The 14,068-nt window shown below is 33.7% G+C and overlaps 1 protein-coding gene across 2 annotated transcripts in view; it reads right to left on the minus strand.

Annotated features, from left to right (window-relative positions):
• The window catches only part of ASPP (Ankyrin-repeat, SH3-domain, and Proline-rich-region containing Protein), a 401,632-nt gene that overhangs the window by 295,529 nt on the left and 92,035 nt on the right, over nucleotides 1-14,068 (minus strand). Inside the window, exon 1 of one of the 2 annotated variants that reach the window (XM_073073560.1) lies at nucleotides 8,263-8,702. The exons of the other annotated variant lie outside the window; for it this stretch is intronic. The gene's annotated coding sequence lies outside the window, so the exon portion shown is untranslated. Of the gene's footprint in view, nucleotides 1-8,262; nucleotides 8,703-14,068 lie in introns of those variants that run through there. 2 annotated transcript variants of the gene reach the window in all.

The following is a 14,068-nucleotide window of genomic DNA, read 5'->3' on the forward strand; positions in this document are numbered from 1 at the left end:
ACGCTTATTTCCACACTAAGATAATAAGGCAAAATATTAAGCTGATTTATGAATTGGTAATGTTGAAAATTAATATCTGCACAAGATTTCTATGTAAACACAGAACACTATACACCTATTTCTGCCTAATAACAGCAGTGTTAAGCGCTGCTGTGTTCTGGTTTGAAGGGTGTGGTAAGGGAGATATATTTTTCCGAGGCGTTCCAGCTTAGTCCTCAGGTGTAGCGGCGCATCTGTGGCCGACCTCAGGTAGGAATATCTAATCTTATCTGAGGCTGATTACAGATGTCCATAGGCGGAAGTAGCCACTTACCATCAGGTGGACTGCATGCTCGTCTGCTACTCCTATATTATATAAAATGCTAATACAGGCATATCTTTTCTTTGGCAAATATTTAAGGTTCCTACGAAAACCTTCACAGAACCTTACATACAAGAACCACTAACACAAGCAAAGAAGCTCGCTTACTACAACATTTGACAATTAATATTTTCGATGCAAATAATCTCTGTACTTTATGCCTGCCTCTACCTGTTTTTGTATTTATCAACATTTATATATCTCATAGTTACGAAGTACGACGTGTCCAATTAAAATAAATTGCTTACGGAGTGATGAGTCTACTTTTATATTGATCAATAATTACAATTATTAATGTACTAGCTGACCCGACAAACGTTGTGTTGCCATATAAATAAAAAAATGTTAAGGGTGAACAACCCTTATCACTTAGGGGGGTGAAAAATAGATGTTGGCCGATTCTCATAGATACCGGATAAGCACAAAAAATTTCATCAAAATCGGTCAAGCTGTTTCGGAGGAGTATGGCAACGAAAACTGTGACACGAGAATTTTATATATTAGATTTCATATATGCCTATAACCCGAAAGCTTAAAAATCTCTCCATCCTCTATTCCTCTATCTATGTCACTCTCACAATTTAGAAGAGTCCAACGGCACCTCAAATTATGTGTATAATCCAATAACTTACAAATGTGCTAAAGAATGAGGCTTACATCCTACATACATACATACAAACATCAATCAAAAACATACCCTTTGCATTCGTTTAAATATTGGTAGTGATGTGAAGTGCATTTACCTATATAATATTATTTATTTCGACAACTATGTTTTAGTTGTCGAAATAAATAATATAATATTATTATATTTTTGAGGATCATTAACACGCCCCAATGGCATTCACGCTCATTTCCGTTTCCCCTAATTAAGTGATATTGGATAGTTTAAAAAACTTTCGATATTTATAAAATTATAATTACTTAATATTTATTTCGGCATAAAAACCAATGAAATTTTTGAGGTGAAAAAAATTCGCGTCATCACAATAATGACAGAGACGTCCGGATCATTATCATGCCCTAATGCAATCCATCCTCATTTCCGTTTCCGCAAATTAAATAATATTGATTTTTTGGAATCCTTTCCAATTTATAAAATGAAAATGATAATGATTTTACGCATTATTAATAATTATTTCGGCGTAGAAAGCAATTATATTTTTGAGGTGAAAAAAATTCGCGTTATCACAATAACGACAGAGACGTCCGGATCATTAACATGCCCTAATGCGATTCACGCTCATTTCCGTTTCCCCAAACGAGCGCGTCGACACTTGCCGATTGAAACTGGTTCCTCGACCCATCCACTTGATCTTGAGCGCGTTGGCCAACTTTCACGAGATTCCACGACGTCGTGAGAACATCTGATGTCGATGTGGGGGTTACGGGGTCGAAATGATGCGCACATTTTTTTAAAACCTATATAGGCAATGTTATTTAAAGAAATATATAAAATTTACTACCTATACGCCAAAAATTTCTATAGTAACCTTTTTAAGGAATTTATTTGAGCTGCAAAATAGTAAACGCTCAAATTCAGGGCAAAAAAAATTTTTTTGATGCTGCCTATACGAAAATAGAACTTGGACCCCTCTACATGTGGCCAATATGGGCCACGCGAGTCCTAAGGATGTATTAAGGTTTCAAACTATAGATGTGTAGACCTCTGAAATAACGATACATCTACATTGAGCTAAGTTATTATATTTACCATTGATAAAGCAATAATTTGCTAGCTCACTTTCTACTTCTACCTACGTTCACTAGATAAAATAATGCTATGATTATTTTGTATCACATTTCTTTACATTTCGAACTATGCTTCAATAAATATTATTTTGAAGAGTAACGATAAAACAGGTTATAATGGAAACGAGCCTTCTGTAATCTCGGGGGAAAAAATACACCGACCGTAAGCCGCTTTTAAAATCCAATTTTATTTTTCAGCGAGAAACCAGATGTGTTCAGCGAACTATAAGAATTAAACAATTATCCTCTTGCCTTATTATGTAAAATTCCAACGAGATTACTTTCCAATTTTTCGTAAAGTAATACTTTTTTGTTCAAGAAATTTTATGATGAATAGTTGTTCTCATGGTTTGAGAATTTTATTAAATGAAAAGAATATTGATTTAGGACGTTTTACTTCTTTCACGAAATTACTTGTTTTTGAATATCAATATTACAACCGATCTGGAATGTACATTAAGTATGAAGGGATTTTTCAGTATAGATCCCTGGTTACCATAGAAATAGTTTGGTGACGGAAATGATGATAATAATATGCGTATATACACTACCCGTATAGAAGGTTGTATACACTATTGTTAAGCGCTGGCATTTTCTGGTTTGAATTCTTGGTTAGTCCTCAGGGGTAGCAGCGCATCTGTGGCCGACCTCAGGTAGGAATATCTATAGCCTATTTTCATCACGGATAATGAAGGATTCTAATGGTAAAAGAATTTTTCAAATCGGTCCAGTAGTGTCGGAGCCTATTCAATACAAACAAACAAACACTCAAATTTTTCTTCTTTATAATATTAGTATAGAAGTATAGATTTTTGTTTTACAAATTGAATACTTGTACTTAAATGTACAAGTTCCAGATACCTTTGAACTATAGTAGCATTAGTACTATCGTTGCTTAATTCGAGAATAATGAATTTCTAAATCAATATTAACGTTTATAGCAGAACGTTCTGGACTAAGCAAACTATTATTTAATAGCTTAGCTTTATCTTGGAATGGCAGTACTCTGAATTATACTCGATAGTTCCAATATTATGACGACAGTATAATAGTTAAAACTTTCTACAAACTCAGGGTATATTAATAGTAGTATTAGGAGAAATATATCGAGTTTTGTGATTACTATGTGAGCCTAATTGCACAAAAACTTGCCATCGCATGTCGACATATCACATAGTTAAAGCATTCTAGTTTTTTTACAGTGTAAAACTTTACAAATGGTTATCTTTTGCTCAACGAAATATACCCTTTACTTTATGATTTACATCACTCATAAAAATAGCGTATGAAAACGTAAGGTATTCTACATCTACTTGAAGACCCCTATCAAATAAATTACGCGTAAGCAGGTGATTCTCAACCAGTCTCAGGGCTGCCACCCTTATGGTTTTCAAGGGGATTATCTGAGCCTTAACGATAATATTATAGTTGGGATCACCGTAAGACAATTTATAGGGACGCCCTAACTTACCTACAATATAAATTTTATTGTAGAATTTATTTCGTATCATTGTCGTTATTGTCAATCCATTAGAATCTTACTGCTGGGCAAATAGACTTCCCACCCAGTGAGAAGAGTTTAAGCTTTATTCCACCGTAATATCCGTTTACATTCAAGTGAAAATTCTATTAAGTCTTATTTATTGTTTATGAATTGTCCGAATGTAAAAAAAGAAATATAAGAACTGATGTCATATTGATTAATAAAAATATGGTTGTAAAAGAATTCTTGCTTATTTTTTCAATATTTAAAAAAATCAACATTTTTTTTAATATTAAAGCAAAATTTTGTCAAATTTAAAATTTTGTCAAAATTACTTTACAACAAAATACTTACATAAAAAATAAATAATAAAAATACATTTTGTGAATCGGATATTGAACATTTTTGATTATTTATTCTAGAGGTGGCAGCCCTAACCATCCCTATGAATAAAGCTCGATAATCCTTCGAGACCGAAATGTCAGGGCCGCAATGGCGCAGCGCCCGGCATTGTCCGACACTAATTAAAAGCATCCCTGGAATGCGCTTCGGAAGAGCTTACCTTTGTATAGAATAGAATATTCCGGTCTGGATGCAATACGTATCGAATATTTGAATTTATTGTTCGGTTCATTTGTTTCGTGACGAAAGTCGGTTAACGCTTTTTTTAATTTGAAACTTAAAACTTGCAAAGATTGTAAGAGCTTGACAATTATCGTTTACTAACTTTCAAATAAAAAACACTTCAGTGAAAAATGTTATTCAATCTCCTATCTCTATTAAAACAAACGATGGTCCTTTATTTTTATGTTTAAGTAATTATAACTAGATAATGAAAAATATATTTGATAATATTATACATCGTCGATTCGAACAGCCAATACATTAATTATTAGGTAACTATTGCATTTTCTTTACAGATTTAAAGAGATTTAAAGATTTAATTGCAATATAATATTTGATACAAATTTGCATTACCGAACACTTTCACAACGCTACTGTAAAAACAATCTCAGTCCGATGTTCAGTAAACAGAGATAAACGTAAGTAAATAAGCGAAACACTGTTTCTGCACTCGTTCCCACCTCGGCAATAGTACACTTTACAGTACACTTTCAGTTCCTTAGCGCGCACTTACAGAAAACGACCAATGTAACTTAACCATTACCTTATCTTCGCGGCAACGACTTCATCAAGCCATAGAAGTCTTTTGTTAACCAAGTGATTTTATTTTTAAATAGATATATCACAACGGCACCGTTACATTTTTATGGTTCCGTATACAAAGGGTAAACATATATTTGATATACTTTACATAAAACCTAGCCGAATCGAACAGCAAATACGATTATAAGGAAACAATTGTATTTTTTTTAATTTCCCTATAGTATTTGATGCAAATTTGCATTACAGATACAAACTTTCACAACGCTACTGTAATAACAATCTCAGTCCGATGTGTAGTAAACAGCGATAAACGTAAGTAAATAAGCGAAACACTGTTTCTGCACTCGTTCCCACCTCGGCAATACCATTTACTGTACACTATCAGTTCCTTTGTGCGCACTTACAGAAAACGACCAATGTAACTTAACCATTACCTTATCTTCGCGGCAACGACTTCTTCAAGCCATAGAAGTCTTTTGTTAACCAAGTGATTCTATTTTTAAATAGTTTTATCACAACGACAACCTACGCTTTTAGGGTTCCGTATACAAAGGGTAAAAACAGAACTTTATTACTAAGCCTCCACTGTTTGTCCGTCCGTACGCGTCTCCTTCTATCTGACTGTAACATGCCTCTAATCTCTTGACTTGGAAAATATAGAAACTTGATTTTTTACTGAGTATGGTTACGGTGGCTGCCATAACAACAAACACTGAGAATAAGGAGAATAAAATAAACAATTGTCAACATACAAAAAGCCGCTATTTTTAGGAATTTGCGCTTATCTATTAAACCGTAATAAGTAAACAGTTCAAGTTTTACCAATGCACATAGATTAGTAAAGATACTTCGCCGCCTTGAAATTGAATGAAGCCACAAACGGCTTATTAGTAAGTTCTTTTTTTGAATTCTTGACAAATAAAAACATTTTTAGAGAAAATTTAGGAATAACTAGGGCTAAAGTATATAACGTCAAGCCTTACACATCTTACGCGATTTTGTATTCAATACCGAATTTATATAGCTGTTATGATAGGAAATAGGTAATAAAAATGGTAATAATTGTATGGAACCCTCCGTGCGCGAGTTTGAATAGCACATTGCCAATTTTTATCATAGCTAGAATAGTCTAGATAACTAAGGTTAAGGTATATAACGTTAAGCCTTACACGCGACTTCGCGACTTTATATTCAATGCCGAATATGTGCTATAAATGATAATATCGCGCTTACGAAGTCTCCATAAAACGCGTATCATTTTCAACTAGATGTCCGATATAGATATTTTATGTACAACCTTCAAACACACCTTGTAGGTACTGTCGTTATTTCTTCGTGTACATACATTTTGAATAAGTAAGTAAATAAAATTGAGGCGTTAGTCTTTACTTTCAATACATATTTAGTTATTATTACGCTGATTTATTATTGTGTTATATAATCACAGGACTTTCAATCCAAGAGATAAGAATTTACAAGGAAATGACATTGCTAAAAGTGTTCCCGGAAAATGAAAATTATTGAATTGTTTATTCTTGTAACGCTCTGTTACAACTCTGCTACAAAGTTGAAGGTTCCATACCGACCACCTGAGTATCTAAATTTGTCCGTTCGTAGTCAGACTGTTTATATTCAACTTTATACCCACCATAGGCCACGTGATACGAAATTATAATACAGATACATCGATATTCTTCAGAGAGAGTCACGTGTCATTATTTTTAAAACTAAATAAGAAAGGATACTTGAACCTCCAACAAAAAGAGCTGTTTCTAATAATAATAGTATTGATGAATATACAGTAATATTTTAATAAAACCGGTTTATCATTTTGGAGGTATCACTCAACAAATACATAACAACGTTTAGAAACGTTGACATTCCTACACTCAAATATTTACAAATCCCTAAAAGAGGGAAAACTAGTCAATGTACACGGGAAACATCTTTATCACATTAGTAAACACGACGTTTACCAAATAAGCTTATCGACCGCTTTCTACGCCCGATCCAGTCCTACTTGATCGATAAATAATCGCCATTATAACCGTCTTATACCGGATTCCACTTTGTTGGCCATCTACAGATAAGGCTGAAACTTGCGTAGATTAGATATAAACATACACGTTTTAACTAGGTTCGTATTTCTAATTATGTAACCGGCTTGAATGGAATTCTGTTAGACGTTTTAAAGGAAAAATAAATATAAATAATTTTTATTTCTATTAATTTTAATATGATCAGGACATCATCGTGATCGTCACACTTATTTTTATCAGCAAGCTTTGCTGTTATGAGTTTTGAATAAGTGATGAGATTGATTCACTTATATGAACCATTACTGTAAAGGAGTACTTAATAACATAACTGTAACAGAATTAAAATAAGGTATCTGCCACTTCATGGTTTTGTTTGTAGATAACAGACCAATAAGTGACTATTAAACGTCATGTAGACTGTAAGCCTTTAGCTAAGTTACTACTTAAGAAATTGAAGTGAAAAATGTGAGTTAAAATATCATTCGGCCTATATTACTTTCTTAATTATTTTAATGTACTAATAACTTCAGACTAATGTACCTAAATGAAGAACAAGTTTCCAATGTAAATTGGCGCGCTAGCCATAGCGGTACAAAAAACTTCGTTGCGATATTTTCACACACATAATTCATAAAATTATCATATCATCTAATAATTCAAAGCACATCCGCAATTCCAAGCTCACAGTAAAAGCATTTCAGTAGGTCAATGTCACAAAAAAATCAGTCTCGCTTGATACGCGTAACCAATTCTATTGAACATTTTCCATCGATTTACAACTTAACTATTTTGCATACAATATCGCTCTCATATAAGCTTGTACATTTAGCAGCAGTAATTTCACGATTATCTTTTTAAATATTCAAGCGCTCAAGTATCGATCTATTGAAAATCGTGCGTAGGTAGTATGCGCGTTGAAGTTCTTTTAAGGAGGATTCGCTTATGCTTGTTGTTCGTGCATTTATGAAACAAAATCGCATTAACAATATATAGTTACCTAAAGATTAATTGGAAACCAAAACATTCAGTGTATTATAATATAAACTTTGGCATTTTGACTATAAAGCAATTTTAGTATGAAATCAATAACACTTTGTTATACCTTTGCTAGACCCCCACCTACGCATATTTTATGTTAAATATTTCGCCTTAAAACACGTATTTAGTGGGTCATTCACCTTCGAGAATACACGTGCTAATTGATATGGAGACTACGTAGTAAATAATATGGAAAGTTGAAGGGATTAGAGTAGATACAGCCTTAAGGCTAAACAAAACAATGTACCGGTGTAGTATACTGATATTAAACAAATTGTAAATTACGCAAAGATATCATAAAAACCTAGTTTCAAGTTCATTTTACAAAAATGAACATAGTATAAAAAGTCGTAGGAGGCTTTAAGTCACAGATATCTAAAAACCGCTTAGAAAGTAAGATCAAAGTAGGCAAGCTCACATACCCTGTTTCACGTTGAAGATAATTTGTCAATCCTTTTAGAGACACACTTATTCACATACCACAGTTGCACAGAATCCAACGTAGGCATAAACCTTTTGGATCTTCACCACAAATTCGAACACAGCCACTTTTAACGAACTTACGGGGCACGGTACATGGCGTGATTTAAGCCAGCATTCACTAAGATGTAAGCCCGTATTAGCACATACCCGAACAAGCGTCGAAAATAGCACTTTAAAACGACACACCGAGTCACTGAAACATCACAAACGGTACCTAATTCAAATTGTGACGTGTTGAGAACAACTTTGCTGAAAATCGAGCGACGAATCGCATAAAACAATCGCTATGGTACGTTGTCAAGTTAAAACTAAGTTGAAACCGCTAGCAACGATGAAAGACCGTTGATCCAGTTGTATGGTCGGTACAACAGTCCGACTGCTTTACCGACGCCATGCCACTGACGTAGACACATTTGTATTTCCGTCTCGCTCCCACGTTGACACATAGAAAGAGACAGCGCTATACGATCGTGCGCTAGAGAGGGAGAAGTTACAACCTGCGCCCGCGCAGCAAAGCCTCTCAAAGTCTCAACTGAATACAACCATAACAACAGGTGAATTATTTGTGTGTGTGCGTGCATTGTTGCGGGTTTTTTTCGTTTGTGTGTTAATGTTTTCTTGATTGTGGTATAGTGATAAAATAGTATTTTGTTCGGCGCTATTTTATCAGGCCTCTACCATTGCCACGATAACGCTTCGACTGGTATGCAATTAGGGGGATATATGAAGGTTGATACTTATTTTAACGTAATAGTATTAATATATTATGCGTATCACGTTTGAATATAAAATTCCCGCTCAGTTTACTAGGCACTCAAGGAGATTACATTAACATTCATGTTTATTATATTTGTGATATCAATACGAAATATATAAGAAAATCATTTCAATATCTATTATCTCATATTTAATTCTATTAAAAATTAAAATGATACACAAGATGTTTCGTTATTCTAAATTATCTTTGTTTAATAGATATCTTGTAGGCATACACAAGTACAATATAATACACATTATACTTTTGCATTACATAATAACATTCTCATCCTATTGTAAGTAATAAAAGAACATTTTTAATATTTTCAACAGTCAAATATAAAATAAGGTAAATATAAAAATAAACCTGTTGTTTATGTGATAGCAGTGATAGGCTGGTGGGTTATGTACCTGGATTCCTGATTGTGTGATATAATGTGCAATGTGCATGATAGAAATTTATAATCACAGGCTTAACAAAGTAATCGACATATACGATAACCTCTAAAAAAATTCACAAAGATGCTTAGAGTCTACCAAAGCTTACTTGGTAAGTGTGGTGGCCAAGCCCTAACCCTTCTCAATCTCAGAGAAGCCCGAGCCCGACAGTAGAACAACAATGGGTAAACTTAATTTACTGTAATTATGGACTTTCAATTATAACTTATTGTCACGTCCATATTAAAATGTTTATGACAATAGCTTCAGTGATTACCATCGAATACCTATTCAATAGTTTTTCGATAAACCAAACAGCGTTCGTACGCAATTCAATGTTCAAATAAACCGTATCATGAAAAGGCATGCCTACACTGTTAGCGACCCACCATTATGAAGTTAACAATTATTTACAAATAAAAACAACGCCCGTATCGCCCGTAGTCCGCTGGAAAACAAACAAATCCGTGAAACAACACGTTGCTTGAATAGCCGCGTTTCTTTTTATTTGGGGAATGTGAACTCTTTATATTTAACAACTCTGTGTACTGTACACGGATCCATGACTTCGTTCGTGCGGACTGTTTTGTTTTCTAGCAGATAAAAGGATTTTATAAATTAACATTTTGTGAAGGGAAATATTCCTCGTAGTGCCCATTTAGTAGCATCTTCAATCAACGACTATATAAAGTCACTACATGAATTATTTTTCATTTGAAGTATCATGTTGCATTTATTATTGGTAATAAACAATATTAACCATTTTTTGCCAAAATAGAAATTATTGAATAACTACCAAATTTAGAATTTTGGTACACAAGAATTGATTAATATTCATAATAATTATTACGGGTTCCGATGAGTCGTTTGTATATCTATTTTCTAATTCAAATAATATACCTTGGGAAAATCGTAATTGCCTACAAAATAAAGATACATGTGGCGCCATCTATCGTTGACTACAGGAAAACCTTGACGACAGTATCACCAAATTATTCCGTTCTTTATTCATTGCGAAGCAATAAATTGATCGTCAAGGGCTCGTGAATTAGTATTGTAATTAGATTTCGTTCGCAACGTAACGAGGGCCGAGGACAGTCAGGAAAACTAATAAACCGTTGGAAATCAGAGCTGTCCAATTTGGAAGGAGTGCTTCTGCCCATTAATCTTTATCCATCCATCAGGGAGGAAAGTGCGCTAAAAATAAAGGAGATCGATTTGTCTCAAACGTTTGTAACAAGTGTAAATGACGATGGCCTGTGAAGATCACTTCTTTGGATGATATTGAATTTCAAATTTCACTTTACAAAAACATTTTTCTCCTTAGCAGCTTTCATGTCGTCTGAGTTTTATGTTATACAATTTAATATTAAAAGTTCCAGCCATTTGTTTATAAGCTATTGTTTCTTATAGTGATTCTATAACCCTTATGGCGCCTAAATTTTACTGGTTTAACGTGGAAATTTAACTGAAAAATAGAGAAGTTGATAAAATCTCTTCATGATTTATAAGCCTCTACTGAATGAATATAATAATATTCATCAATACATGATTACGTTTGTCTAACAACAAAATACAGTAAAAGTAAACTCCCAAAAAAAATATGTAATAAACTTTCGATTTTATGTTCAGATACTTCGATTAAACCCATTCTTCTTAACTAATTAAAATGAAAGTTACTTCACACTCGTAGAGCAAGTATTCGCGAATTAAAAAGAAACTAATTTATTACGCAACGTTAATTATGCATTATGTTATACTAAATGAAAGTATTTTGTAGGAAGTAGGAAGTTACCCCGTTTACCTAACAATTAATTATTTTCATGAGAATTTCCGACAATATAATTATTTGCTACATTATTAAACAGTACGTAATAAGTTTGAGTAATATAGGTAAATGTGTTGCTAAATAAGAAAAACTTTTTTTTTATAATAGCAGACGAGCATCCAGTCCACCTGATGGTAAGTGGCTACTGCCGCCCATGGACATCTGTAATCTACCTCAGATAGGATTAGATATTCCTACCTGAGGTCGGCCACAGATGCGCCACTACTCCTAAGGACTAAGCTGGAACTCCTCTGAAAAGTCTGTCTCCCTTACCACACCCTTCAAACCGGAACACAGCAGCGCCTAACACTGCTATTATTAGGTAGAAATAGGTGTGGCGGTGGTGCCGCCGAGGTCGAACCACAAAGAGTTCTACCACCTTCAAATAACTGAACAAAATATATATATATATATATATATATATATATATATATATATATATATATATATATATATATATATTATAATAACAAACGGTAAATAGGACAACAATACCACGACCTTATTGTTGGTAAGTGGTTGGTAGCATTCACCATTGAAGCCATATTTAACTGCAACCAACTTCAAAGAATGTTAGGCTGGTCTCCTAGAAGTCTGACCAAGTGAAAATGTATCCAAACGGAAACTTTACATATTCCTTTGTCACAGAGTACCAAGTTTCAAATTACGTACGCTCATAGCGAATAATTCCCGTTATTAATATAAGTAATCAGTGTGTCCAATATTTTGCCAAAGATCGAAATTTGACAAAGTCTGCCTAGTAATAATTTTCAATTTTCAATTTTCAAGTGGACCAGACAAAAAGGTGGATAGATTGATTATTAAAAACAGACTTTAATCGATTTAAAACGTAGACGAAGTTTGATATAAGAGACGCTTTATAATTTTCTATACGATACGATCCCGATTTATCATAATTTACTCAAGGCTCCGAGACTAACTCGATTCATAACTAATTGACAGAAGGACAAGTCTCCGAATCAGATAAAATTATAAGCAAAAATTAGAACAGAAAACGTAAAATATGCCTTCCTTAAAATAAATAAAACGTAAAAGATTCCTTAAATATCCAAAATTAATTTTAAGAATCCAATATTTTATATCCCAGTAATATTACGCATTTTCAAGCAGAAACAAAGAAATCAGGATAGCTAAAATAAAAGTAATTACCGAACCATCTAATCAAGGGATTGTTCAACTCTTGTCTAATCACTGAATTGTCTCTCGCGACAGTTTATTGGCGTCGTCAGTGAGCGCCTGGAGACAAACGAAGCAATTACGAGCTTAAGAGACTTGTTATATCAACGCCGACTAACGAGAAACTTGCGAATGGCAATGACTAATAACTACCTGACTAAGATATGGCAGATGCCAATGACTAATATATACCTGTATCTGTAATAAACGCGTATAGCCGTACGGGTTTCATAGATTTTAATAGGTCTACAAAGGTAAACAACGTGCTGCGCGATCGGGGGTTTAATGGGTTAGTTCTTATAGATTTTCATGCGCGCTTATTTGCTTCGGAGGACACGATCAGCCGTCGCTTCAGGTTGTGATATTGAATAGATGTCCTTATACCTAGTTGAAGATCTCAAGCAGTGTGATTTTACATCGGAGCAGCGTACTGCTAAATATAATTATGAAGTGGGGAATAGCAAGTACTGATGAGTACCTACTCCTTTTAGAAATGAGACTGATAATCGACTAATAAATATATGAGTGGCTAAAAATAGAAACGGGTAAAAATAACTAGTATTACTAATGCCTGCAATTAATTCATACATTTTTATAGTAAACCGTTTACATTACTGCAACGGTAAAGCAGGTTTCAATGTTTTGTAATCATGCAAATGCGGTTGCAAATAAGTATTATTTTTTTTAGTTACAGATATAAGATGTTATTGATGCGATTACTCGATTACGAATATTTTAATTACCTGCTGTAGTAGTAAAATCTACTCCCGTCTGTTACATGTTCATAGTGAGACAAGTCGATAAGGGCGTGGGTAAATAAACACGAGATCCTGCCTACACACCACTTCCCTTCGCTTTTATTACGTGAAGTAATCAAGCGCACGATAAAGCACGTCTAAGTAAAAGAAAGCCATGACATTAAATAATTCTTTTAAGCGTGTATAAGGAAGGATTGGAAGGAAACTTATCACCTTGGACGTAGCTATAGATTTTTTAATTTTGAAGTCAGTGTCCTAACATCGGTTCGAATTTTCCCGGTTCGAAAGTTCGAAACAGTGTTCCCATTTAAATTCACGTAATTAAAATACCTAAAGACATTATCGATCTTTCCAAGAAAAGGTTTAAAACCACTATAAAATTAACTTTATGTAAAAAAGCTTATTATAATTTAAATCAGTACTTAAATGATAAATCCGCATGGTATAACAACTCCAGCTCCAACATCAATAATTAATTATATGTACTACCGTACTACTGTATTTACCCTTTAAAAGATGCAAATATGCACACGTATGGAGTTTCTTGCGCCGCTTCTTCTCCATAGCGAAATACCTTCCAAAGCGGTGGTAGTTTGTTGACTTTCAAAAAGTATTCTATATGAATCAATTTTGAATAAATGAAATTTGAATTTGAATTATTTATTTTTACCACCTATGCTAAGAAGGATGTCTAAAACCCCTAAACCACCATGAAATGATCAAACTTTATTTTATAATACATTAACGTTTTCACACGTACAATTTTCT

Source organism: Epargyreus clarus, unplaced genomic scaffold (genome assembly GCF_041222505.1).
Source record: "Epargyreus clarus isolate Ecla_fem2 unplaced genomic scaffold, WU_Ecla_fem_2.2 ptg000001l, whole genome shotgun sequence".
Lineage (NCBI taxonomy): Eukaryota > Metazoa > Arthropoda > Insecta > Lepidoptera > Hesperiidae > Epargyreus > Epargyreus clarus.